This window comes from Nicotiana tabacum, chromosome 10, assembly GCF_000715075.1.
Source record: "Nicotiana tabacum cultivar K326 chromosome 10, ASM71507v2, whole genome shotgun sequence".
NCBI lineage: Eukaryota > Viridiplantae > Streptophyta > Magnoliopsida > Solanales > Solanaceae > Nicotiana > Nicotiana tabacum.
Window position 1 is genome coordinate 72,224,055 of NC_134089.1, and position 26,945 is coordinate 72,250,999.

Genomic DNA, 26,945 nt, shown 5'->3' on the forward strand with positions numbered 1-26,945 from the left:
ACCTTACCCCTACGGCCCAATCACAAATCAACCAAACCCCAACACCTATCCAATTCCATGCAACTAGACATGACACCCCAACCCACATGCAAGCATTCTCACCACCAATAACCCAATCCAACACCCCTACAAACCCTAGTAAAAAACCGACCTAATCATCATAATCCTACTTCCAATGGTGGTTTTCCCTCCTCATCACGCCACAATACTGTATCTCCCATGCAAACTACTTCACAAGATACCCCACCTACTACTACTCCATTACCTCTACATCAAAATCTTTCACATCATAATACTCTACCGTCCAATTCCACCACTTCAACCTCCTCCTTGTTAACTCAGACTCCAATTCCTTTACAATCCAGGACTGATCCATTATCTAGTCTTTCACCTACAAAAGATGATGCAAAATAACTTTAATCACCTTCTTAGACACTCCAACACTCCCAACACACAGAACACTCATTGTCTCATTCAGCTCCTCAATCCATTCTCCCTCACACCTCCACATCTAATTATGGAACCCAACACCATAATATACACTGCTCAAACACCATATGCAGTGACAGAGCCATCATCTTGGCTAGAGATTACTCTTCAGAACCATGCTCTAACATTTACTATGGAGGTGAATCATCAGGAAGTGACGATCCCCATCAACAATCCAATGGACCTTGCACAAATAGTAATGAAGGAAATGACTCTAGGGACGGAGCTCTATGGCCGGTACCATTGGTCTATGATGCAAAAGTCCATATCTAGCACCATATCATCCTCTCCAGCTACCAACCCTCTTTTGGGACCCTACCCACCTTCACCCACGCTACCTTCAGATGTTTTTTTACCCACCTCCTCTCCAAACTCCAACAACACCATGGATACAACCTTACTTAGTCCCACAGAATGCCACTCCTATATTGGAACCCCTTACACCTACTCTTCTATCCCCACCACACCCTCACAATCAAGCAGAACAAAATAGGCTATTTCAAAAAGAACTCGAAGCAGCGATACTCTACAACAGGGAGACAAGACCAGTGCATGCATGGCTCGATAGAATAAAAGTATTTGTCCAGAAAGAGGAATACGAAAGAAAAATTTAAATTCATTGTCCCTCAAATCTATTGACAACATCCTTCCGTATCAGGCCAACCACCAATCTAGACGTAGGCAAATATACAATGTTACTAATGCCAACCCTACGTCTAATACCAGGCGAGAGCACTACTACAGTGAGGAACCAACAGGGCAGTCCACTGCTCATCCCAAATGATACTCATATAAATTTTATCATATGGAATTGTGGAGGAGCCTAGTCTGCTGATTTTCGACGTAACTTTCGATCCTTACTTGACTACAATCATCCATCTTTGGTTGTGCTATTGGAAACATACTACCAGGATCATCAACTTCTGAAAGAGGACTTCAATTTCACCGGACTACTTGAGGAAGCTGTTATTGGTCAGTCGGGAGGCATAGCAATTTTATGGTTTAGTGATGCACTCACAGTAGAATTAGTGGCATCCACACGCCAAGAGATTCACTGTCACATCCAGGTACACCCCTCTCCTCTAAAGTGGCTATTTATTGCAATTTATGCAAGTAATGATTTAGATAATAGACATAATTTTTGGCATAATATTATGTGCATGCATGATAATTATAAAGGACCTTGGCATATGGGGGGATTTTAATGAAATCACTCATGCCAATGACAAATTTGGAGGCAATAAAATTAATATTTCAAGGTCCAATAAGTTTATAGACTGCATAAATTATTGTCACCTTACTAATTTGGGCTATAAATGTAGTCGTTATACATGGACAAACGGTCGTCATAATCGTCATAATATTCTCGAACGTATTGATCGCTTCTTAGAAAATTATGACTTGCTTAAGCTTTACCCCAATGCACTGGTCACACATTTACCACGAACATATTCTGATCGCTGTCCACTATTATTAGAACTTCAACACTGCCCTCTCCCTCGTCAAAAAGTTTTTCGATTTGAAACTATCTGGGCTACTCATCCTACCTTCCCTTCTGTAGTCCAACAAGCCTGGAATAATAATATGAGACTACTTCCAGCAATTGATAATTTCACTGAAATTGTACAAGAATGAAATAACTCTATTTTTGGAAAAATCATTACACGTAAGCGAAAAATATTGACTCGTTTAGGGAGTATTCAGTCTTCCTCTAATTAGCCTACTAGTGTATTTTTACAAAATTTAGAAAGTCAATTAAAATCTAACTTTAATGTCATCTTAAAACTTGAAGAGAAATTTTGGAAACTCAAGTCTCGTATTAACTAGTTAAATGATGGAGATGCAAATACGAAATTTTTCCACCTATCCACTTTAAATTGCCGTAGACATAATTGTATCACTGCTCTACAAGATCAAGGGGGCAATTGGATCACTGACCCTCAAATTATGAAACTAAATATTACCAATTATTATCAATCTCTCTTTAAAACACAAAAGCTTTGCTCAAATCGACATCATCCAATCCAACCTTCCAATGTTCTTACTCTGCAGGAACAAAATTCCTTAACCAAATCCCTCCAAGATCATGAAATCATCATTGCATTACATTCTTTTAAACCCTTTAAAGCTCAGGTCCCAATGGCCTACACCCTTTCTTTTATAAAAAATATTGGCATATCATTGGTAATTCAGTAAAATACTTTTGCCATAAGGTTTTCCAAGACCAGAAGATAGACCCTAACATTAATAACACTCTCATTTTCCTAGTCCCTAAGAATAAACATGCATCTTCTATTTCCTAATATAGACCAATCAGTCTTTGTAATACTATTTATAAGCTTATTACAAAAATTATTGTCAATAAGCGTAAACCAATGCTGGAACATCTTATTAATCCTACTCAATCTAGCTTCCAGAAAAATTGACAAGCTACAGACAATGCACTTATAGCTCAAGAAATAATCACAAGATTCCAAAAAATGAAAGGTAAGAATTCTAATATGCTTATAAAATTGGATCATGAAAAAGCTTTCGATAAATTGGAATGGTCTTTCATTTATTATACTCTTGTTACCCTTCAATTTCCTCCAACATTTACTCAATTATTTATGGCATGTATCACTGCTACATCTACATCCATCATTATTAGTGGCAACCCATCTGCATATTTCCTGCCTACCAGAGGCCTAAGACAAGGAGACTCATTATCTCTATATCTGTTTATCCTTTGTCTTGAAATGCTCTCGCGCACAATCCACACAACAGTTGATTATTGCTCTTGGCAACCCATTACCCTTGCTAAAAAGGGACCTCAAATTTCTCACTTATTTTTTCCTGATGACATTATTCTCACAACAAAAATTACTCATGCTACGTGTAATTCAATTGTTCATATTCTTGCTAACTTTACCACTCACTCAGGCCAAACTATAAATTTTCAGAAATCCAATACTTTTTTCTCAAAAAACAGTCTAGTTCCAGCTAGACAAACAGTCCTCCAACTATTTCACATGAAGGAAGGGAAAACCTTTGGAAGGTATTTAGGATTTCCAATCTTTACAAAACCGTCTTCAAAAAGAGATAACCAGTTTTTGCTTGACAATTTCAAAAATAAACTAGTGGGTTGAAAAATAAATTATTTATCAAAAGCAGGTAGAACAACACTCATTCGTTCTACCCTTAACCAACTACCAAACCATCTTATGCAATATAACACAATACCTAACTCAATACTCACATCTTACTCGCTATCAACAAAATTTTCTTTGGGGCACAACTTCGCAAAAGAAAAAATTACATCTTATAAAGTGGAATACTGTTACCCAACCACTACATCAAAGCGGGTTGGGAATTCAAAATCTCTCCATTAAAATAAAGCATTACACGCAAGTCTTGCATGACAACTTTTTAAAAATCCTACTTAACTTTGGGCATAAGTACTATTGAATATATATCTACGTCCAAGAAATCTTATCAAAACAAATGTCTCATCCACCTGGAGAAACATAATGCGGGGTTGGTTGTATTATCACTTAGGGTATCAATGGAACCTTACCAATGGCAACCATGTGTATTTTTGGTCTGATCCTAGGATCAAACCAAATTTCACACTCCGTAATTGTATCAGTGGACCATTCCCTAGATATGAGGAGGCAAAACTAGTTTCACATTACTACTATAACCAGGATTGGCATTTGAAAAAATTGTCTTTTATCTTACCACACCAACTTGAGCAAAGCATCAAGGACATATATATGCCTCTATCAACAACAAACTATGATCAAATTTTTCGGTCTCTTACCTCCGATGGTATCTTCTCTGTCAAATCTTGTTACGCATCATTTAACCCTAATATCAGTCAACTTTCTTCTTACAATTGGATTTGGAAGTTGAACATTCCACCAAAAATGTCTTTCTTTCTTTGGTTAATTTCCCATAATAAACTTTCCACTACTGCATACCTTTCCCATTTAGGTATTTTAGCATCATCTATATGTACACAGTGCCATTTGGCACCTAAAACAATGCAACATATATTTTCCGCTGCCCTAATGCAATCCCATTATGAAAATATCTTAACATGTCGCTCCCACTTTCGTGCACTAACACACCTCCAACAGATCCTACCACTTGGTTGTATGACATTATTCACACTTATCAATCATCCAACCCCTATCACATCACATCTACTACATTCATACCTTTGCCCTAGGGCATATTTGGCTTCTACGAAACAAATACAGGTTGGAAAATAAAAGACTTCCCTTTAAATATTCAATTACTTATTAATATTATAGCTGAATATTATTACTTAACGAGTCACAAACAGAGAAAAAAGGATTTCCAATCCATACCTCTATATATTAAATGGCATCCGCCAACTGAAAATTACTATAAACTAAATATAGATGGCTCTAGTTCTTTTTCCCATAAACAATATAGCATTGGTGGAGTATTTCGCAGCCACCAAGGTAGTTGGGTTCTGGCTTAGCAGGAAACTCTAAACAAGGCATCATCATACAAACAGAGCTATTTGCACTCCTCATGGGATTGAAAATAGCGTTGCAAAAGCATTTGACATCACTTGTAATCGAAACAGATGCCCAACAACTCATAGGTATGTTTCAAATCACATCTATGCATTATACTAACATTATCAATGATTGCAGGTTGTTACTTCTATGGTTGGGTAGTCCACCCATCCAGCATATATATAAGGAGCAGAATTGTGTTGCTGACAGTTTAGCTAAATATGGATCCAGGAGTGCCGGGTCTACCTGCACACTTTTTGCACAACCACCACCTTTTGTTACACCTTATCTCCAGCAAGATCAACAAGGCATCCAACAAAGGAGACTTGTACCTGTTTCAACACAATCGCTCCCTACTACAACTAGTAATAGTATTTGCAATACTAATGTAATATATACTTATGACTTAGTACCTATTAGTGTTCCCCATGAGGGGACACCTATAATTCCTATTATGTATATTACTCTAGCTATTATGATGCCTAGGTTGCATCACGTTTGATGTATTAGTACTTTCTATCTATAATATTTGTTCTTCCTTTTGACCAAAAAAGAATTGTGGCATTGTGCACTATGGCTTTTCTGGTGTTGCCATGATGGCCCTCTACATTATCCTTTGATTTTTATTGAGATGCAGAGAAGAAATTTTAAAATTCCTTTCAGCTGCAGGTAATGATGGCAAAATGGTTAAAGAAAAATAGTTAATCACCCATATTATCCACTAAAATATGAGTTGGATAATAAACTTTTTAAAAACGGGTCAAATTTGAATAATATTCATATTACCCATTTAGAAAATGGTTAACTAATGGGTAACCAATGGATAACTAATGGGTTTAACTTTCACATTTGTAAAGCCTCAAATTGAGGGTTCCTCAAGTTTGGGAAACTAGGAATTCTCCCAAAAGTGATCATATTCAAGAAGCCATGGATAATATGGTATCCGTCGGTTAACCCATTTTTTATCCGTATTAAATATGGGTTGGATCGAATAATTTATCTATTTTTTTATTATCTGTTTTCGATCCAAAATATATCCGACCTACCCGTTTGCCACTCCTAACTGCAGGGAAAGCCACCTTTATAATAGCTTTCAGCTTGAGGGAACCACAAGCTCTTGTTTATGTGAGTTCATATTGTTGTTGGTTTGCTGGAGCTTTCTACTTTTTGCCCTTTGTTAAAAGATTATGTGTGAATTGTATCCAGAGGCATGTTACCTTTTTTTTAATGTCGTACTAAAGGTTCTTTATCTCCTGGGCTGGTAATTCTTCTAGAACACTGTTCTTAAATATTAAAGGAATATTAACAATACCCACCAAGTTTGTCGGATAGTGCTTTCCTATTTCAATATGGTGTTAAAAACGTTTTTAGCAAAAAAATAAAGAGTTGAAAACTGTTATGGCCAGCTATGTTTAAATTTTTAAACTACTGCAAAAAATTATTTCAGTTTAGTTTGGTTGGATACCGAAATTATATCGAACCAAACAAAAAATACTGAATTGCTTTTGTACGGAATTTGGTATGCACAATTAATTTATCGAATACCAAAGTACCGAACTGTAGTTCTTAAATACCGCACCAAAGTACCGAACGTTCATCCCCACTTTTCAGGTATATCGGTTAAGGAATCAACTTTAAAAACATCAAATATCAATCAGCATAAGAAAAATACAACTCTATGCCTGCATGTCAAGAATACATGTCAAAATCAACAACATTACAGTATAATTATCAAATACACATAATCTCAGCACATTTATAGTGCCTGGCATAAGTACCCATCAATTATACTCTCAGCACGCTCACGGTCCCTGGCATAATTTTCCTAAATCATCACATACACACACTCATGTCACGACCCGGATTTCCCACCCTCGGGAGTCGTGATGGCGCCTACTTGTGAAAGCTAGGCAAGCCGCGTAATATAGAATCCCTAACTCATTTATTTAGCCGTTTTAACAATTTAAACTAACATGTGACTAACAGTGAAATATTAACGATAAATAGATACAAGCAGAAGACTTAATCTGATAAATTACCCATAAACAGTACGACAATGCCAACGTACATCTCTACCCGGAATCCGGTGTCACAATATCACGGACTGTTTATGAATACTACATACAAATATCTAAAAAGAAAGTAAAATCTGTCTCGGAAGCAAAGGGAAACTGAATACACATAAAGATAGAAGAGAACACCGGGTCTGCGGACGCTTACCTCGGGATCTCTAACTGGACTGAAGGCAGCCACCCAATGCTATGGTCCAAAAGCTGCCGCTCTGGGATCTGCACATAGTGCAGAGTGTAGTATCAGCACAACCGATCCCATGTGCTGGTAAGTGACTGGCCTAACCCCGACGAATTACTTACGAGGCTAGGACCAGACTAACAAATAAACCTGTGCAGTTATATAATATGTAGTAGAAAATAAAACAGAATAAACAAGTAAAGATGGGAGGGGGCACATGCTGCGGGGGAATATCAGTACCAACAGTAAATTAAGAGAAAAAGCATAAGAACAATTTAGAATTTACAGCAAAACAATAAGGAACTCGTAACCAATCTGTGAACGCTTCATATTATCAATTGTTGTGGCGCGCAACCCAATCCAAAAACTTAATAACTCTGTTGCGGCGTGCAACCCAATCCATATCATTTATCACTGTTGTGGCATGCAACCTGATCCAATTATATTATTGTTGCGGCTTGCAACCAGATCCAAATATAATACTATTGCGGCATGCAACCCGATCCAAATATAATATTGTTGCAGCGTGTAACCCGATCCAAATATAATATTGTTACGGCGTGCAACCCGATCCAAATATAATATTGTTGCAGCGTGCAACCCGATCCAATTATAATATTATTGCGGCACGCAACCTGATCCACATATACAGTTCAACACCAATCACAACAAGAGTCCCGTCAAGGGACCAATAAATAAACAACACTATCCCGGCAAGGGAATCGGCGGTATAAGTAAATACGTACCGGCAAGGAAAATCAGCTATAACCAAACTTGTTCCAAGATCTAACTACCTCAACCAGCACCAATACTCAATCATAAGTAATTTCCATGAGGATAATCATAATCCTTGTCCAACTCAGAGAATCAACAATTTAGGCATTCGTAGTATTATTTAGAAGACAACAAAAGTATAGATACTCATCACCATGCCTATACGTCGTACTCACAAGTAACATGTAGCAAATAGAACTCAACTCCTAATCCTTCAAGCTAAGGTTAGACCAAACACTTACCTAGAACTTCCACGGCCAACTCAAGCCTCAAACACCGCTTTTCCTTTAGAATTCGCCTCCAAACAACTCGTATCTAGTCCAAACTGATTTAACAACATCAATAAACGCTATACAATCCAATTCCAATGCTCAATTATAGAATTCCCATCATTCTTCCCAAAAAGTCAAAAATCAACCTCGGGCCCGCTTGGTCAAAACACGAGATTCCGACCAAAACTCGATCACCCATTCACCCATGAGCCCGAATATGTATTTAGTTCCAAAATCTGACCCCAAATCGAGGTCTAAACCCCAATTATGCGAAAAGCCCTAACTCTACCCAAATCCCTAATTTTCTGCCCTTAAGAACATGATTTAGGCCTAGAAATCTAATGGGTGTTAATAAAAATTGAAGAAAATGAGTCTAAGATTACATACCTATGGATTTGTAGTGATGTTCCCTTTCAAAAATCGCCCAATTTGGAGTTTGGAAGAAGAAGTTATGAAATTTTGGTTAAGTCCTGTTTTGGCTTTGGTTTTAAAATCACTGGACAGGCCTTCATCGCGTTCGCGATAGGCCTGTCGCATTCGCGATAGGCCTGTCGCATTCGCGATGGGTCAGGCTTAGGCAACCTTCGTGTTCGCAGAGTTTCAACTCCTAGAGCCTTCGCGTTCGCGGGCCAGTGGCCGCAATCGCGTAGCGCAAGATTCCCTTCCCCCTGCCCATGTTATTAGCCTACTCGTTTGCGAGTTCCTGGATGCGTTCGTGAAGGGACTCCCCACACAGCCTTGTGCATTCGCGTCCCAAGCTCCGCGTTCGCGAAGAACAAATTGACACTTGAGGAATTTGCCTTACGCGTTCGCGAGTGGGACCACGTGAACGCGAAGCACAAAACCTCTGTGCATTGAGAGTAGCAAAACCTGCAACTTTTTTAAGTCTGAAACCTATACGAAACTCACCCGAGCCCTCGGGGCTCCAAACCAAACATGCATACTAACTCAAAAACATCATATGAACTTATCTGTGCGATCAAATCGCCAAAATAACCTCTTAACCAACGAATTTAGCATAGAAATCTAAGAAAAATCTCAAAACTTTCAAAGTATGAATTTTAACAACTACGGGTACGAATCACCTCAAACGACTTCCGTTTCTTACCAAATTTCACAGACTTATCTTAAATCACATATAAGACTTGTATCGTGCTCTGGAACCAGAATACCGGACCCGATACCATCAGATTCTAAATGCATTTCATTTCCAAAACTCATAAAATTTTCCAAAAAATAATTTTCTTTAAAAAATTCATTTCTCGGGCATGGGACCTCGGAATTCGATTCCGGGAAGACGCCCAAGTCCCATATTTTTCCATGGACCCTCCGGCACCGTCAAATCACGGGTCCGAGTCCGTTTACCCAAAATATTGACCAAAGTCAACTTAAATTTATTTTAAGTCAAAAGTCATCAGTTTTCACATATTTTAACAAAAATGGCTTTCCAGTTACGCCCTCGGACTGCGCACACAAATCGAGGTAATGCTGAAAGAAGTTTTTAAATCCTCGAAATCCAAAATTCATTTTTAAAAATAAGTGATAACCTTTTGGGTCATCACATTCTCCACCTCTAAAAAAACCATTCGTCCTCGAACGGATATAAGAAAGAAGTACCTGAGTCGGGGAAAAGATGGGGATAACGGCTTCGCATATCGGACTTGGACTTCCAGGTCGATGCCTCAGCAGGCTGACCTCTCCACGGAACACGAACAGAAGGAAAACTCTTCGATCTAAACTGACGAACCTGCCGGTCTAGAATAGCTACTGGCTCCTCCTCATAAGACAAGTCCTTGTCCAGCTGGACAGTGCTGAAATCTAACACGTGGGATGGATCGTCGTGACATTTCCGAAGCATGGACACATGAAACACTGGATGCACGGTTGATAAGCTCGGTGGCAATGCAAGTTTGTAAGCCGCCTCCCCCACTCGATCAAGAATCTCAAACGGGCCAATGAACCTAGGGCTAAGCTTGCCCTTCTTCCCAAATATCATCACGCCCTTCATAGGCGACACTCGAAGCAATACCTGCTCACCGACCTTGAAAGCCAAATCTCGAACCTTGCGATCGGCATAGCTCTTTTGTCTGGACTGAGCTGTACGAAGCCTATCCAGAATAATCCTGACCTTGTCTAAGGCATCCTAAACCAGATCCGTACCCAACAACCGAGCCTCCTCCGGCTCAAGCTATCCAACCGGTGACCGATACTGCCTACCATACAAAGCCTCATATGGAGCCATCTGGATACTCGACTGGTAGTTGTTGTTGTAGGCAAACTCTGCTAAAGGCAAAAACTGATCCCATGAGCCTCCAAAGTCAATGACACAAGCTTGGAGCATATCCTCCAAAATTTGAATGGTTCGCTCGGACTTCCCGTCCATCTGAGGGTGAAACGCTATGCTCAACTCAACCCGTGTGTCCAACTCTCGCTGAACTGCTCTCCAAAAATGGGAGGTAAACTGTGTCTCGGTCCAAAATTATAGACTCGGGCACACCATAAAGACAAACAATCTCCCGGATGTAGATCTCAGCTAACCTCTTGGAAGAGTAGGAGACTGCCACAGGAATGAAATGTGCTGACTTGGTCAGCCTATCAACAATAACCCACACTGCATCGAACTTCATCTGAGTCCGTGGGAGTCCAACAACGAAGTCCATAGTGATGCACTCCCACTTCCACTCGGGAATCTCAATGTTCTAGAACAAACCACCAGGCCTCTGATGCTCGTACTTAACCTGCTGACAGTTCAAACACCGAGCCACATACGTAATGATATCCTTCTTCATTCTTCTCCACCAATAATATTGCCGCAAATCCTGATACATCTTCCCGGCGCCCATATGAATAGAGTACCGGGAACTATAGGCCTCCTCTAAAATCAACTCTCGAAGTCCATCCACATTAGGCACACAAAATCGACCCTGCAATCTCAAAACTCCATCATCTCCTAAGGTAACCTGCTTTGTAGCTCCATGCTACACTGTGTCTCTAAGGATGCACAAATGAGGATCATCATACTACCAATCTCGGATACGCTCCAATAGAGGAGAACGAGTGACTGTACAAGCTAACACTCAACTAGGCTCAGAAATATCCAACCTCACGAACTGATTGGCCAAAGCCTGAACATCCAAAGCAAGCGGTCTCTCACCGACTGGAATATAAGCAAGACTGCCCATACTGGCTGATTTCCTACTCAAAGCATCGGCCACCATATTGGCATTTCGCGGATGATATAAGATGGTGATATCATAGTCCTTTAATAGCTCCAACCACCTTCTCTGCCTCAAATTTAGCTCCTTCTGCTTGAACAAATACCGCAGACTCTTGTGATCCGTGAACACCTCACATGTCACGCCATATAGATAATGCCTCCAAATCTCCAACACGTGAACGATGGCTGCTAACTCTAAATCATGAACCAGATAGTTCTTCTCACGAATCTTCAACTACCTTAAAGCATAGTTAATGACCATGCCATCCTACATCAATACCACACCAAGTCCAATACGAGATGCATCACAATAAACTGTATAAGGCCCTGAACCTGTGGGAAAAACCAACACCGATGCCGTTATCAGAGCTGTATTGAGCTTCTGAAAGCTCGCCTCACACTCATCTGACCATCTAAACTGGGCACCCTTCTGGGTCAACCTGGTCATCGAGGCTGCGATAGATGAAAACCCCTCTACAAACCGACGATAATAGCCTGCCAATCCCAATAAACCTCGAATCTCTATAGCTGATGCTGGTCTAGGCCAGTTCTTGATGGCCTCAATCTTTTTCAGATCAACCTGAATACCCTATACTGATACAACATGAACCAGGAATGCAAATGAACTCAACCAGAACTCGCACTTCAAAAACTTTGCATACAACTGACTATCCCTCAAAGTCTGAAGAACCACTCTAAGATGTTGCTCATGCTTCTCCCGGCTGCGGGAGCAGATCAAAATATCATCAATGAAGACTATCACGAACGAATCCAAGTATGTCCTAAACACTCGGTCCATCAAATTCATAAAAGCTGCTGGGTCATTTGTCAATCCGAATGACATAACCAAGAACTCATAATGCCCGTACCGAGTGCGGAATGTTGTCTTAGGGACATAAGATGCCTTAATCCTCAACTAACGGTAGCCAGATCTCAGGTCAATCTTCAAAAATACCTTGGCACCCTGAAGCTAATCAAAGAAATCATCAATCCTTGGCAATGGATACTTATTCTTGATTGTAACCTTGTTCAACTGTCAGTAATCAATACATATTCTCATCGATACGTCCTTCTTCTTAACAAACAACACTGGCGCACCCCAAAGTGAAATACTAGGTCTAATGAAACCTTTTTCAAGCAAGTCTTGCAACTGCTCCTTCAACTCTTTCGACTCAGGCGGGGCCATACGATATGGCGGGATAGAGAGGGCTGAGTGCCCAGAGCCAAATAAATGCAGAAGTCAATATCCCTGTCGGGTGGAATACCCGGGAGGTCTGAAGGGAATACCTCGGGGAACTCACGAACAACAGGCACAAAATCAATAGAAGGAACCTCGGCACTAGAATCATGAACATATGCCAAATAGGCCAAACACCCCTTCTCGACCATACGTCGGGCCTTCACATAAGAGATAATACTACGGGTGGAATGACTAGGAGTTCCCCTCCACTCTAAACGAGGTAAGCCCGGCAAGGCTAAGGTCACAGTCTTGGCATGACAGTCCAAGATAGCATGGTAAGGTGATAACCAGTCCATCCCTAGTATGACATCAAAATCAACCATGTCCAGAAGTAACAAATCTACACGAGTCTCAAGACCCCCAATCACAAATATACATGAACAATGGACTCGATCTACCACAATATAATCACCCACCGGTGTAGACACATATACAGAGGCACTGAAGGAATCACTAAGCATGACCAGATACGGTGCAAATTAAGATGACACATAGGAGTAGGTAGACCCTGGATCAAATAAAACCGAAGCATCTCTGCCACAAACCAGAACAGTACATGTGATAACTACATCGGAATCCTCAGCCTTAGGCCTGGATGGTAGAGCATAACATCGAGGTTGGGCGCCACCACCCTGAACGACATCTCTAGGATGGCCTGTAGCTGGCTGGCGTCCACCTTTAGCGGTTTGAGCTCCACCTCTAACACCTCTACCTCCACCTCTAGCACCTCTACCCCCACCTCTAGCTAGCAGAGCGAGCGGAGGAACACCTAGTGCCTGAACCATAGCATGGGAGCCCTACTGCTGCGATTGAGTACCCACCAATCTCGGACAAGCCCTCCGGATATGACCATACTTACCATACTCAAAACATCCACCTAAATGTTACGGCTGAGGAAACTAATACTGACCCTAGCGACCTGAATGACCACCCCAAAAACTCTGGAGCAGCGGTGCACTGATAGGAGCTGGTGGCGCATTGTAGGGCTGTTGATTAGAATACTGCATATGAGAGCCACGGCCACCTAAAGCACCGTGAGAAACCTAAATACTGACTGAAAAGGCCTAGGAGTATGGCCTCTACCATATAACTCTCTGCCTCCAAACGAGGTACCACTGAATCGGCTTGAATGACAAGGCCTCTTGTCAGACCCCTGACCACCCCCTACGATAGAACCATCTCAACTCTCCTGGCCACATTGGCCGCCTCCTGGAAAGAAATCTCACTCCCAGTCTCCTTGGTCATCTGAAGTCGAATAGGCTGGATAAGTCCCTCAATGAACCTCCTCACCCTCTCTCTCTCTCTCGGTGGGAAGTATGATAAGAGCATGACGGGCCAAGTCAATGAATCTGGTCTCATATTGAGTAACAGTTATAGAACCCTGTTGGAGATGCTCAAACTGCTTCCAATAGATCTCTCTCTGAGTAATAGGGAGAAACTTCTCCAGAAATAGCTGGGTAAATTGCTCCCAAGTCAAAGCTGGTGATCCGGCTGGTCTAGCCTAGCAATAATCTCTCCACCAAGTTTTGGCGGATCCGGACAAGCGAAAAGTAGCAAAATCGACCCCATTGGTCTCCACTATCCCCATATTCCTGAGAACCTCATGACAGTTGTCTAGAAAATCTTGGGGATCCTTAGAAAATGCATCGTTGAAAGTAGTAGGGAAGAGCTTGGTGAACTTGTCCAATCTCCACAAAGCATCGGCAGACATAGCTACTCCATCACCGGTCTGAGCTACCACTCCCGGCTGAACTACTCCAACTGGTTGAGTTGCTGGAGTCTGAAATTGGGGAGTCATCTGCTCTGGAGTGCGAGTAGCTGGAGTCTAGGCTTCTCCTCCAGCTTGAGAGACGGCTGGTGCTATAGGAAGCAAGCCTGCCCGGGTAACACTCTTCATAAGGCCCACTAGATGGACCAGAGCATCCTGGAGTACTGGGGTAGCAATAAACCCCTCTAGGACCTGAGCTGGGCCTACCAGAAATGTCTTGACCGGAACCTCATCATCAAAGTCAACCTGAGGCTCTGACGCTGGTGCCACTGCTCTAGGCTGAGCCCTGCCCCTACCTCGGCCTCTAGCACTGCCTCGCCCTCTGCCCCTCATGGGAGCTGCTGCTGGGGGCTTGGGCTGCTGGTTAGTGGATGAGGAAGCACGTGTTCTCGCCATCCGCGAAAGAACAGAGTAGAAATTCAATTAGCTTTGAGAAACAAAACCGCACGACAGGAAAGAATAAATGTGAGGTTTTTCCTAACTTTGTAACCTTTGGGGATAAATACATATGTCTCCATACCGATCCCTCATACTCTACTAAGCTTGTCCGTGAATTGTGAGACCTATGTAACCTAGAACTCTGATACCAACTTGTCACGACCCAGATTTCCCACCCTCGGGAGTTGTGATGGCGCCTACTCGTGAAAGCTAGGTAAGTCGCGTAATATAGAATCCCTAACTCATTTATTTAGCCTTTTTAACAATTTAAACTAATACGTGATTAATAGTGAAATATTAAAGATAAATATATACAAGCAGAAGACTTAATCTGGTAAATTAACCATAAATAGTGTGACAATGCCAACGTACATCCCTACCCGAAATCCGATGTCACAATATCACGGACTGTCTATGAGTACTACACACAAATATCTGAAAAGAAAGTAAAACATGTCTCGGAAGCAAATGGAAACACAATACACATAAAGATAGAAGAGAACGACGGGCATGCAGACGCCTACCTCAGGATTTCTAACTGGACTGAAGGCAGCCACCCAATGCTACGGTCCAAAAGTTGCCGCTCCGGGATCTGCACATAGTTCAGAGTGTAGTATCAGCACAACCGGCCCCATGTGCTGGTAAGTGTCTGGCCTAACCCCGACGAAGTACTAGCGAGGCTATGACCAGACTAACAAATAAACCTGTGCAGTTAATATGCAGCAAAAAAACAGGAATAAATAAGTAAAGATGGGAGGGAGTACATACTGTGGGGGAACATCAGTACCAACAGTAAATTAAGAGAAAAAACATAAGAACAATTTAGAATTTATAGCAAAACAATAAGGAACTCGTAACCAATCTATGAATACTTTGAATTATCAATTGTTGCGACGCGCATCCCGATCCCAAAACTTAATAACTCTGTTGCAGCGTGCAACCCAATCCATATCATTTTTCACTGTTGCGGCGTACAACCCGATCCAAATATAATATTATTGCGGCGTGCAAACCCATCCACATATACAGTTCAACACCAATCACAACAAGAGTCCCGACAAGGGACCAATAAAGAAACAACACTATCCTGGCAAGGAAATCGACGGTATAAGTAAATACGTCACGGCAAGGGAAAATCAGCTATAACCAAATTTGTTCCAACATCTAACTACCTCAACTAGCACCAATACTCAATCATAAGTAATTTCCACGAGGATAATCATAATCCTTGTCCAACTCAGAGAATCAACAACTTAGGCATTTGTAGTATTTATTCAAAACACAACAATAACAATTTAAGACTCACGGTCATGCTTGACACCAACGTATAAATACTCATCACCATGCCTATACATCGTACTCAACAAGTAACATGTAGCAAATAGGACTCAACTCCTGATCCCTCAAGCTAAGGTTAGACTAAACACTTACCTCGAACTTCCACGACCAACCCAAGCCTCAAACACCGCTTTTCCTTTAGAACTCACCTCCAAACAACTCGTATCTAGTCCAAATTGATTTAACAATATCAATAAATGCTAAACAATCCAATTCCATTGCTCAATTATAGAATTCCCATCATTCTTCCTAAAAAGTGAAAAATCGACCCCCGACCCGCTAGGTCAAAACACGAGGTTCGGACCAAAACCCGATCACCCATTCACCCACGAGCCCGAATATGTATTTAGTTCCAAAATCCGACCCCAAAATGAGGTCTAAATCCCAATTATGCAAAAAGCTTTAACTCTACCCAAATCCCTAATTTTCTATCCTTAATAACATGATTTAGGCCTAGAAATCTAATGGGTGTTAATGGAAATTGAAGAAAATGAGTCTAAGAATTACATACCTATAGATTTGTAGTGAAGTTCTCTTTCAAAAATCTCCCAATTTGGAGTTTGGAAGAAGAAGTTGTGAAATTTTGGTTAAGTCCCGTTTTGGCTTCTGTTTTAAAATCACCGGACAGGCCTTCATCACGCTCGCGATAGGCCTGTCGCATTCGCAATGGGTCAGGCTTAGGTGACCTTCACGTTCGCATTTGCAGAGCTTCAACTCCTAGAGCCTTCACGTTCGCGGGCCATTGGCCGCATTCACGTAGCACAAGATTCCCTTCCCCCTGCCCAGGTCATTAGCCTATGGGTTCATGAGTTCCTGGACGCATTCGCGAAGGGTACTCCCCCCACAGCCTCGCGTTCGCGTCCCAAGCTCCGCGTTCATGAAGAACAAATTGACACTTAAGGAATTTTCCTTACGCGTTCGCGAGTGGGACCATGCGAACGCAAAGCACAAAACCTCTATGCACTGAGAGCAGCAAAAACCTGCAACTTTTTCCAAGTCTGAAATCCATCCGAAACTCACCCGAGCCCTCGGGGCTCCAAACCAAACATGCATACTAACTCAAAAACATCAAATGAACTTATCCGTATGATCAAATCGCCAAAATATCCTCTTAACCAACGAATTTAGCATAGAAATCTAAGAAAAAATCTCTAAACCTTCAAAGTATGAATTTTCACGACTATGGGGCCGAATCACCTCAAACGACTTCCGTTTCTTACCAAATTTTACAAACTAATCTTAAATCACATATAAAACCTGTACTGGGCTCCAGAACCAGAATACGGGCCCAATACCATCAGATTCTAAATGCATTTCATTTCTAAAACTCATAAAATTTTCCAGAAAATAATTTTCTTTAAAAAATTCATTTCTCGGGCTTGGGACCTCTGAATCCGAATCAGGGCATACGCCCAAGTCCCATATTTTTCCACGGACCCTCTGGGGTAGTCAAATCACGGGTCCAAGTCCGTTTACCCAAAATATTGACCAATGTCAATTTAAATTTATTTTAAAGTCAAAAGCCATTATTATTTTTTTACAGATTTTCACAAAAATGGCTTTCCGGCTACGTGCCCGGACTACGCACACAAATCAAGATGATGCTGAAAGAGGTTTTTAAAGCCTCGATATGCAGAATTTATTTTAAAAAATAATTGATGACCCACAACTTAGTAATGTAGGGGTACCTAATATAAGTCCCTCACTAAGCATATATCGTGTGTCTGCACTCACAAAGACCAAAATAATATGGGTTATCACCTGATTCCGTAGGGGAAGATCCTAGCCCAAGCGCTGATTGGTCATAAATCAATGATCAATATCACTCAGTCCAATATGGAGGCCTTGACGCAACTGTCACCTCACTATCAATATAAACATGGTTCTATGACCCAAGATCAGTCATCAATCTGCTCAATATGGCTCTATGGCCCAAAATCAATCATCAATCTTCTCAAGTCTCAATATGCCAACATCTCACAGTGTCATAATCAAAGTACAACATGGAATATATCAACGTGCAACAGCTTAGCTCAAAATCCGTGTCACACACATAAGGATACTAACAATAAATGAGATAATGCGTAAAGAGTTCTTAGAGACATAGATATATGATACTGATAAAATATCATGACAGTAGAGTATGATTACGGCTAAGGCAAATAGCTCAATATAGCAAAAATATTCCTATCATATCTCAAACAGCTAAGTAGATAACCTAGACATGTTTTCTAGTATGAATAATAGCTCACATAGTCATACAAGTAGAGAAAATACGGTATCAAGGAGGCATGGTAAAAAAATAAGGCATATAATAGTCTAACGTCTATCCGGATCATGAATAACCAAGGTGCATGCATATGTGCTCGCCCCCTCGCATATGCGTCGCCCCCAACATATAGCAAACATCATTGCCTCAAAAAATACCCTCAAACCAAGACTAGACAAGATACTTACCTCGAATGAGTGCGAATTAATACTCCACGAATCTCTTGCCTCTCAAATCGGCCTTCAAACGATTCAAATCTGGTCAATACAACTTAATAACATCAAATAAAGCCATAAAAATTAATTTCAAACAATAAAATTTCAATCTTTAATCAATTACATAAGGTAAACCAAAAAGTAAACTCAAGCCTGCTTCCTAAAACCCGACAAAACTCACAAATCCTGACTACACATTCGAATACGAATTGAAATATATAAATTTCATCCAAATCGGAGTTAAAATCTCATTTATTCACTTTGCAAAATATAACACAAAAAATCCCAAATTTCTCTTTCAAATTCCATAATCAATGTGTAATAATCCATGGTGAAACAAGATATATTATTAAAATCAAGTGTAATCTCTTACCTTCTAAGTGGTGATGAAAATCAACAAAAACAAATCACATCTCGTTGAGCTCCAAAACTCAAAATAATGAAAATAAGCCAAACCCTCGAAATATAGCATGCTGCTAGTGATTTCCGCATCTACGGATAATTTGGTCGCTTTTGCGAGGTAGCATCTGTGGAAAAACCTTTGTAGATGTGAGATTCACTAAACCATCCGACCCCTCGCTTTTACGCCACACAATCAACTCATGCGGGTCATTAGTGCGCCCCAAGCACGCATCTGCGCAGCCAAGTCCGCATCTATAGACTCTCAACCCTAGGCCAAGATCCACTTCTACGTGCTATTCTCTGCTCCTGGGACCTCGCACTTGCGCCTAAATTTCTACAGGTGCGAAACACTAGAACAAGTTTTGCCACCATGCAATAAAATGATCCAAAATTAATTTAAAACACTCTTGAGCTCTCCGGGACCCCGTCCAATCATACCATCAAGTCCGAATAGATTATTCAAACTTATCCAAATGCTATAAACACTACGAATAACATCAAAACTAAGAATTAACGATCAAAATTAATTTCTTAAGTTCAAAACTTTTCAACTTCGTTGAACATGTCAGAATCATGCCTAAACATTTCGGATTAAACTTCAGACACAAGTTCCAAAGCACTAAATGAACCTATTCCAAGTCCCTAAACAACAATTCGAGTTTGATATCACCAAAGTTATCTCCATGTCAAACATATGAACTTTTCAAACCTTCAAATTTTCAACTTTCGGCAATTAGAGCCAAAACATCCTAGGAATTTTCAAATCTAAATCTGGACATACGCCTAAGTTTAAAATCCCCATACGAACCTGTTGGAACCATCAAATCACCACTCCGAGTCCGTCTATTCAAAAGTCAAATCTTGGTCAACTATTACAACTTAAGGTTCCAACAATGGGAAGTGTTCCAATTCACTCAAAGACCTTATAGAAACCAAACCAACTATCCTCGCAAATCATAAAGCATGCAGAAGCACAAAGTAGGGACACGAGACTCAAATACATAAAACGACCGGTTGGATCGTTACAATATTCTATTTTTCTTGTAGAAGGTAACTGGGGCATTTAAGAGTATAAACTTATTCACACTCAATGTTTACAAAAAATTATACTAATTTAATATAATTATTAAATAAATTTTAATTTTTTTAGATATATCTGATTTGATATATTTCACTTGATTTAATCGGAATAAATTATAATATTTTGTTATATATTATAGGTTGATTATATAGTAATCACAATTAATAGTCAATTATTATATATGAATCCTTCTGTGGAATAGATTATATTTAATTCAACAAGACAAAAACTGCCAACTACTTTGAAATATTCAAAATCAATTTATGCAATAAAAATCAACATGCACTTGATATCATATACTTCCTCGCTTTCAATTTGTTTGAATCTTTTTGGCGTACGAGGATCAAATAATTAAATTTCAGTGTGAATCCCAACATAGTTCTTTAAGATTTATATATATATATATATTTAGAAACTGCATAAAAAGTACTATAAGTCACAATAATTAACAATTTAAAATATTCAAAAATATTTTAAAATATAATGAAAAATCTATTTTGACTCCCCAAATACTAATATGTTCATTCTTTTTGAAACGCGAAAAGACCAAAGCACCACCTAAACTTGCTTCAGTTTGTCATTTTTATATATAAACTTAGAAAATTCCCAGTTAAACATCAACGTTATACATTTGAACAATAAGAAATCACTCTGATCGTTGACCATGTCTATGTGGAGGCAACATAGCTGACATGGCCAAGGTGCATGCAAACCACACTTAAAAGGCGCATAAATGTGATATTTTAACAGAAAAGTATTAAAATAATATATAAATAATGAAGAGATAAAATATTTAAAAATAATATAAAATAAAATAAAACCCAACACTTCCTCCCCCCTCCCCCTAATTTAATTTTCTTATTTTGTCATGACCCTAAACCCGGACTCGGTCGTGATGACGTCTCTCGTGAAGACAAGGCCAGCCGACACTTCCCATTTCAGTAACAGTTGAACAGTAAGAAACAGTCTAAAGCATGATAAAATAATCCAAAGTTTAGGCAGATGATAGTATAATATATGGAATACAACCCAACACAGCCCGATACCGAGATGTCACTAGTCATGAGTATCTAAAGAATCTAGGATACTCAGAAAAAACTACATAGTTTAATACAGTAACTAAAAACATCGAGAAATAAGATAGGGAGAAGCTCCGGGCTGCGAACGCCGACAGCTACCTAGAGACTCCTCGGATCCGCCTGAGCTTGGAAGATCAGCACTCGTGAGCGGGACCAGATGTGCCAGAATCTGCACACGGGGTGCAGGGAGTAAAGTGAGTGCTCAAACTTAGTGAGTAATAATCATAAATAAAGACTGAAAGCAGGAAATCATGTAAAACACATTTGCAAACTATAATGAATCAGTAAAATCAGTAAAAGATAAATGAAAGTCATTTAGCGCAATTAAACTTCATGAAAACCTTTTTGAACATTTAAACAGGTAAATGATAGGAAATTAAGAAAATAAACACATAAAGGTTCGCCCCTCAGGCACAGTATCAATAAATCCGCCCCTCGAGCAATATCTCAGAACAATATCAGCCCTCGAGCTATATATCACATCACAATGGGTACCCGCACTCACTGGGGGTGTGCAGACTCCTGGAGGGGCCCCTTACGGCCCAAGCGCAATATCAAGCCATCTCATGGCATCATCACTAGGCTCTCGGCCTCATATCAATCAAGCCACCTCGTGGCGTACATACCTCAGGCCCTCGGCCTCATAATCAATATCAAATATTTCGTCACAACATAGCCCCCCGACCTTACTCAATCAAAATCCTCATAAGCCACTCGGGCAATAGTAAAACATGATTCTCAGCACAAAATCTCATTTAAAAGATAATTTAAGTGTTAAAATAGAGTAAACATTGGTGAGTACAAAAATAGTGAAATATAACATGACTGAGTTCAAGTATAAAGTCAAAACAGTAAGGAATATCAATAAAAGTCCCCTAAGGGTCCAAATAGTTGACATTCAGCCCAAATATGGCATTCAGCCAAAATAATGATGATAACAAATAGAGTTCAGCCAAATATGCGGTAAAATAGTCATTCGGGACGGACTAAATCACAATCCCCAACAGTGCACGACCCCACACTCGTCATCTAGCGTGTGCGTCACTTCAATATAGCATAACGATGTGCAATCCGGGGTTTCATACCCTCAGAACATCATTTACAATCATTACTCACCTCAATCCGGTCAAATCTCTAGCCCGCGATGCCTTTGCCCCTCGAATCGGCCTCCACTCGCGTCGAATCTATCCAAAATCAGAATGAGGACATCAAAATATGCTAAGAGAACGAAGCCCAAGCGAAAATAATCAATTTACAACATAAATCCCAAAATTACCAAAACCCAACCCCCGGGACCACGTCTCGGATTCGATAAATCAATAGATTCCTTATCTCTCTACATGTCCATACATACCAAGAACACTGAAATCAGAGTCCAAATGACCTCTCAAATTCTCATTTTAAAGTATCTTAATCTCAAGCCCTAATTCCTCAATTTTTGGCTTAGATGCCATTATTTATTAGGTAGATTTCACAATAGAATCGAGTTTTAAGTCCAAAATTCTTACCTCCAAGTGATTCCCCTTGAATCCCTCTTGAATCCCCTTCAAAAAGCTCCAAAAACGACCAACAATGGAAGAAATAAACCCCAAATTCACGGACAAGACGACTATTTAAACCTTCTGCCTAGGCCTAAAATCCTTCTACGCGAACGCAGTCAAAGCCTCGTGTTCGTGAAGCACAAAAATTCCATTGACCAAAACTCTTCTTTGCGAATGCGATCTTACCATCGCGAACGCGATGCCTCAGCTTCACCAACCTACGCGAACGTGGCCAGGCCTCTCGCGAACGCGATGATTACCATTCCGGACCTTCACGAATGCGGGACTCCCCCTTGCGAACGCGAGGGTCCACTCGCGAACACGAAGAGCAAAATACCTGCAACAGCTGAAACCAAAATCTGCAACTTTTCTTTAACTTAAAATAATCCGTTCAACCCTCCGAAACTCATCGAGACTCTCAGGACCTCAACAAAACATGACAACATATCTCATAACCTCATTGAAACTTGTTCCAACCTTTGGAACACTCAAAACAACATCGAAACACCAAATCCGCATCAGATTCAAGCCTGAGAATTCCAAAATCTTCTAAATTATGCTTTTGATCAAAAACCTAACCAAACCACATCCGAATGACCTAAAATTTTTCACACATATCCCAAATGACACAACGGAGCTACTACAACTCTCGGAATTCCATTCCGACCCCTATATAAAAATTTCACCTACCAACCGAAAATTGCCAAAAATCTACTTTCGCCAATTCAAGCCTAAATCTACTCCGGATTTCCAAAACTCATTTCAATCACGCTCCTAAGTCCCAAATCACTTCCCGAAGATAACCAAACCATCGGAACTCACATCTGAGCCCTCTAACACATAAGTCAACATCCAGTTGACTTTTCCAACTTAACCTTCCTCAAAACTGACTAAGTATCTCAAACCTTACCAATTCCTTTCCGAACCCTAACCAATCAACCCGATAATATATAGAACCATTATACAAAGCAATAAGAAGAAAAAATGGGGGTAACGGAGTGGTAACTCATGAGATGACTGGTCGGGTCGTCACATATTCCCTTCCTTTCTCCTATCCGCACCCCCATATTTACTCCACATCCTCTCTCTATTCCTTTACTTGGAAAGGAAACCCACAACTTAATGTTCGCAGACGAAAATTGTTAGAGAAAAAAGTGTGACTTTTGTAAAAGGAAAACGATTCACATTTGTCATGACCCAAAATTCAACTAGTCGTTATGGCACCTAATCCAACCTTCTAGATAAGCCAATTAACAATAGTCCAATTCAAATAATATTTACTAAGAAAAATAAATGATTAAATAACTTAAGTTTATACAACTTGCCAAAAACTAGTAGTACAAAACCATGAACTTCTAAGATTTAGAGTTTACAAAGCTCGTATAGAATAAATACATCATCTGTTTGAAATATACATAAACAGATTTATAAAGCTAAAGCTACCAAAAACAAGAGGAAGCTATAACCAGAACTCATGTACATCTTCAATGCCAACTCCCCCCATATACAGCAATATCAGCTCCAAATCTGCACTCAAGGTGCAGAAGTGTAATATGAGTACAAGCGACCATATGTACTCAATAAGTAACAAACCTAACCTTAAGTTGAAAGCAGTCACGAGCTTAGACAACAGTCAGAATCCAACACCAAGAGCCAAGAACAACTCACGACAATATAATAAAGGTAGTACAAGTAATAACTCAAAGATATGATGCTCAACTCGTTGAGAGTTGCCGAAAATAGGCATTTTTTTCAGGTTTAACAATAAAACTCAAATCTTTCATTGAAATCACCAAAATATGAGTAAATCAGAAAACTATAATTTTTCCCAAAAACTTTCAATAATGGAAAGATATTTCATTCACAGATAGCATGAGAAAAATACATCTCTATGCCTACATATTAATGTGCAAGTGAAGTCATGAATGCCACAAAACCGTGTAGCATGAGAATGTGCATCTCTATGCTTGTACATCAAGTATGCATGTCAAATGCAATGCATCACAGTGATGAAATCATGTACTCACACTCTCAGAGTACTCAATCTCACTGTCTCGACTCCCACTCATCACCTCAATCACTCAGCACTCTCAGCCACTCAACATTGTATGGTACCTATGCTCACTACAGATATATCAGACTCAAGAGGCGCGGATCCTGCCCAAGCGCTAATATAAGCCAACCTCCTGCAACGGCGTGCAGCCCGATCCCATAATGAATCAATAAAACCTAGTGCGGCATGCAGCCCGATCCCATAATGAATCAATAAAACCTGGTGTGGCGTGCAACCCGTTCCATATAATAATAATATATATAAAGCCATAATGGTATACTGCGCCATGCAGCCCGATCCACAATATATCTCACAACACGGCTCTCAGGCCCCAACTCAGTCATCAATCTCTCCAGCCTCTGAAACTCACAAATCTCATGCCAATCAGGCCAAATGATGATAACATGATGTGGCAATAAAGGATTACAGAGACTGAGATATGATATGCGAATGAATGAATATGAGTGAGTATGTAACTACAATTTAAGCAAATAACGCAATAGCAAAGATGACCTCAGTGGATTCCAACAGAATAAACATATAACCTAAACATGATTTCTAATATGATTCATAGCTCAATTTCTCTAACACGTAGAAATTTTATGGATAGAAAAGATTAGGTAACTACACAATATAATAGAATCAACCGAGTCATAATTCCCACAGTGCACGCCCACACACACATCATCTAGCATGTACATCACCTCATCACTTAACACATAGCATGTATGTTCAGGGATTCATACCCTCAGTACTAAGTTTATAAGTGTTACTCATCTCGAACTAGCTGAATCCAATACCAGCAAGCCAAACAATACTCTAAAAATGCCATATCGCATGAACTGACCTCCGAACGGCTCAAAACTTGCCAAAAGAAACTCAAAAACATTAAATAATACCAAAGGAAACAAACCCAATCGATAAAGGTCAAATCTTTAATCAAAAGCCCAAAGTCAACCAAAAAACTTATCAAATCCGAAAACTCATTCAATTACGAGTCCAAACATGCTAGTTTCACTCAAATCTGACTCCAAATCGATGTTCAAAACTAAAAATTCAATTCATCAAATTTTAGAAAAAACCGCCCAAATTTCACTTTGAAATCATTAACCAAATGCCAAAAATGACGATGAATTCATAAAATATAATCACAACCGAGTATAGAATACTTACGCCAATCCATGCGGTAAAAATTGCCTACAAAATTGCCTAAATTTGAGCTTCCCAACTCATTATATGACCAAATGAACAAACTCTCGATATTATATGCTTCTGACAAGCTGTTCTGCCTCATTTCTTATGCCAAACGATCTCGAAACTCGCTTTTTGATGTCTCCAATAGATTCCTCATGAAATTTCAGTCAATTTAGACTTTTGAATCACTCCATTGACCTTACAATGAAGGAGATATGTTGGTTTCATTATTTCGAAATAGTGCAAATTTTTAATACGAATTCAGTGGCAATTTCGTAATTAATCTGAAATCTAGCAACCCAATTCTTAGTAAAATGGTCATAAATTTCTCATACGATGTTGAAACTTGATGATTTCAGATGCTATGGTTCCAAAATTACGATATGAATATAATGGTTTAGTCGAAACATAAATCAAAGGTCTTTTCCTCAATATGATAACCTTTATGCTCAAATCGATGTTGAAACCGAAAACAATTACCATACAACCCAAACTTATCCAAAACTCATCGGAATTTAATCAAACTTTGTGGACATGTCCAAAATCATCATAAACACTTATTGGAATAATTAAAACCTGATTCCGAGTCCGTTTACCCAAAAGTCAAACCTTGGTCAACTCTTCCAACTTAAAATTTCTAAAACGAGAATCATTCTTCCAAATCAATCTCGAACCACTCAAAAACTGAAACCACCCATACACGCAAGTCATAACACATATATGAAACTAGTAAAAGTTTCAAACCACTCAATGGAATGCTAAGGCATAAAATGACCGATCGGTTCGTTACATT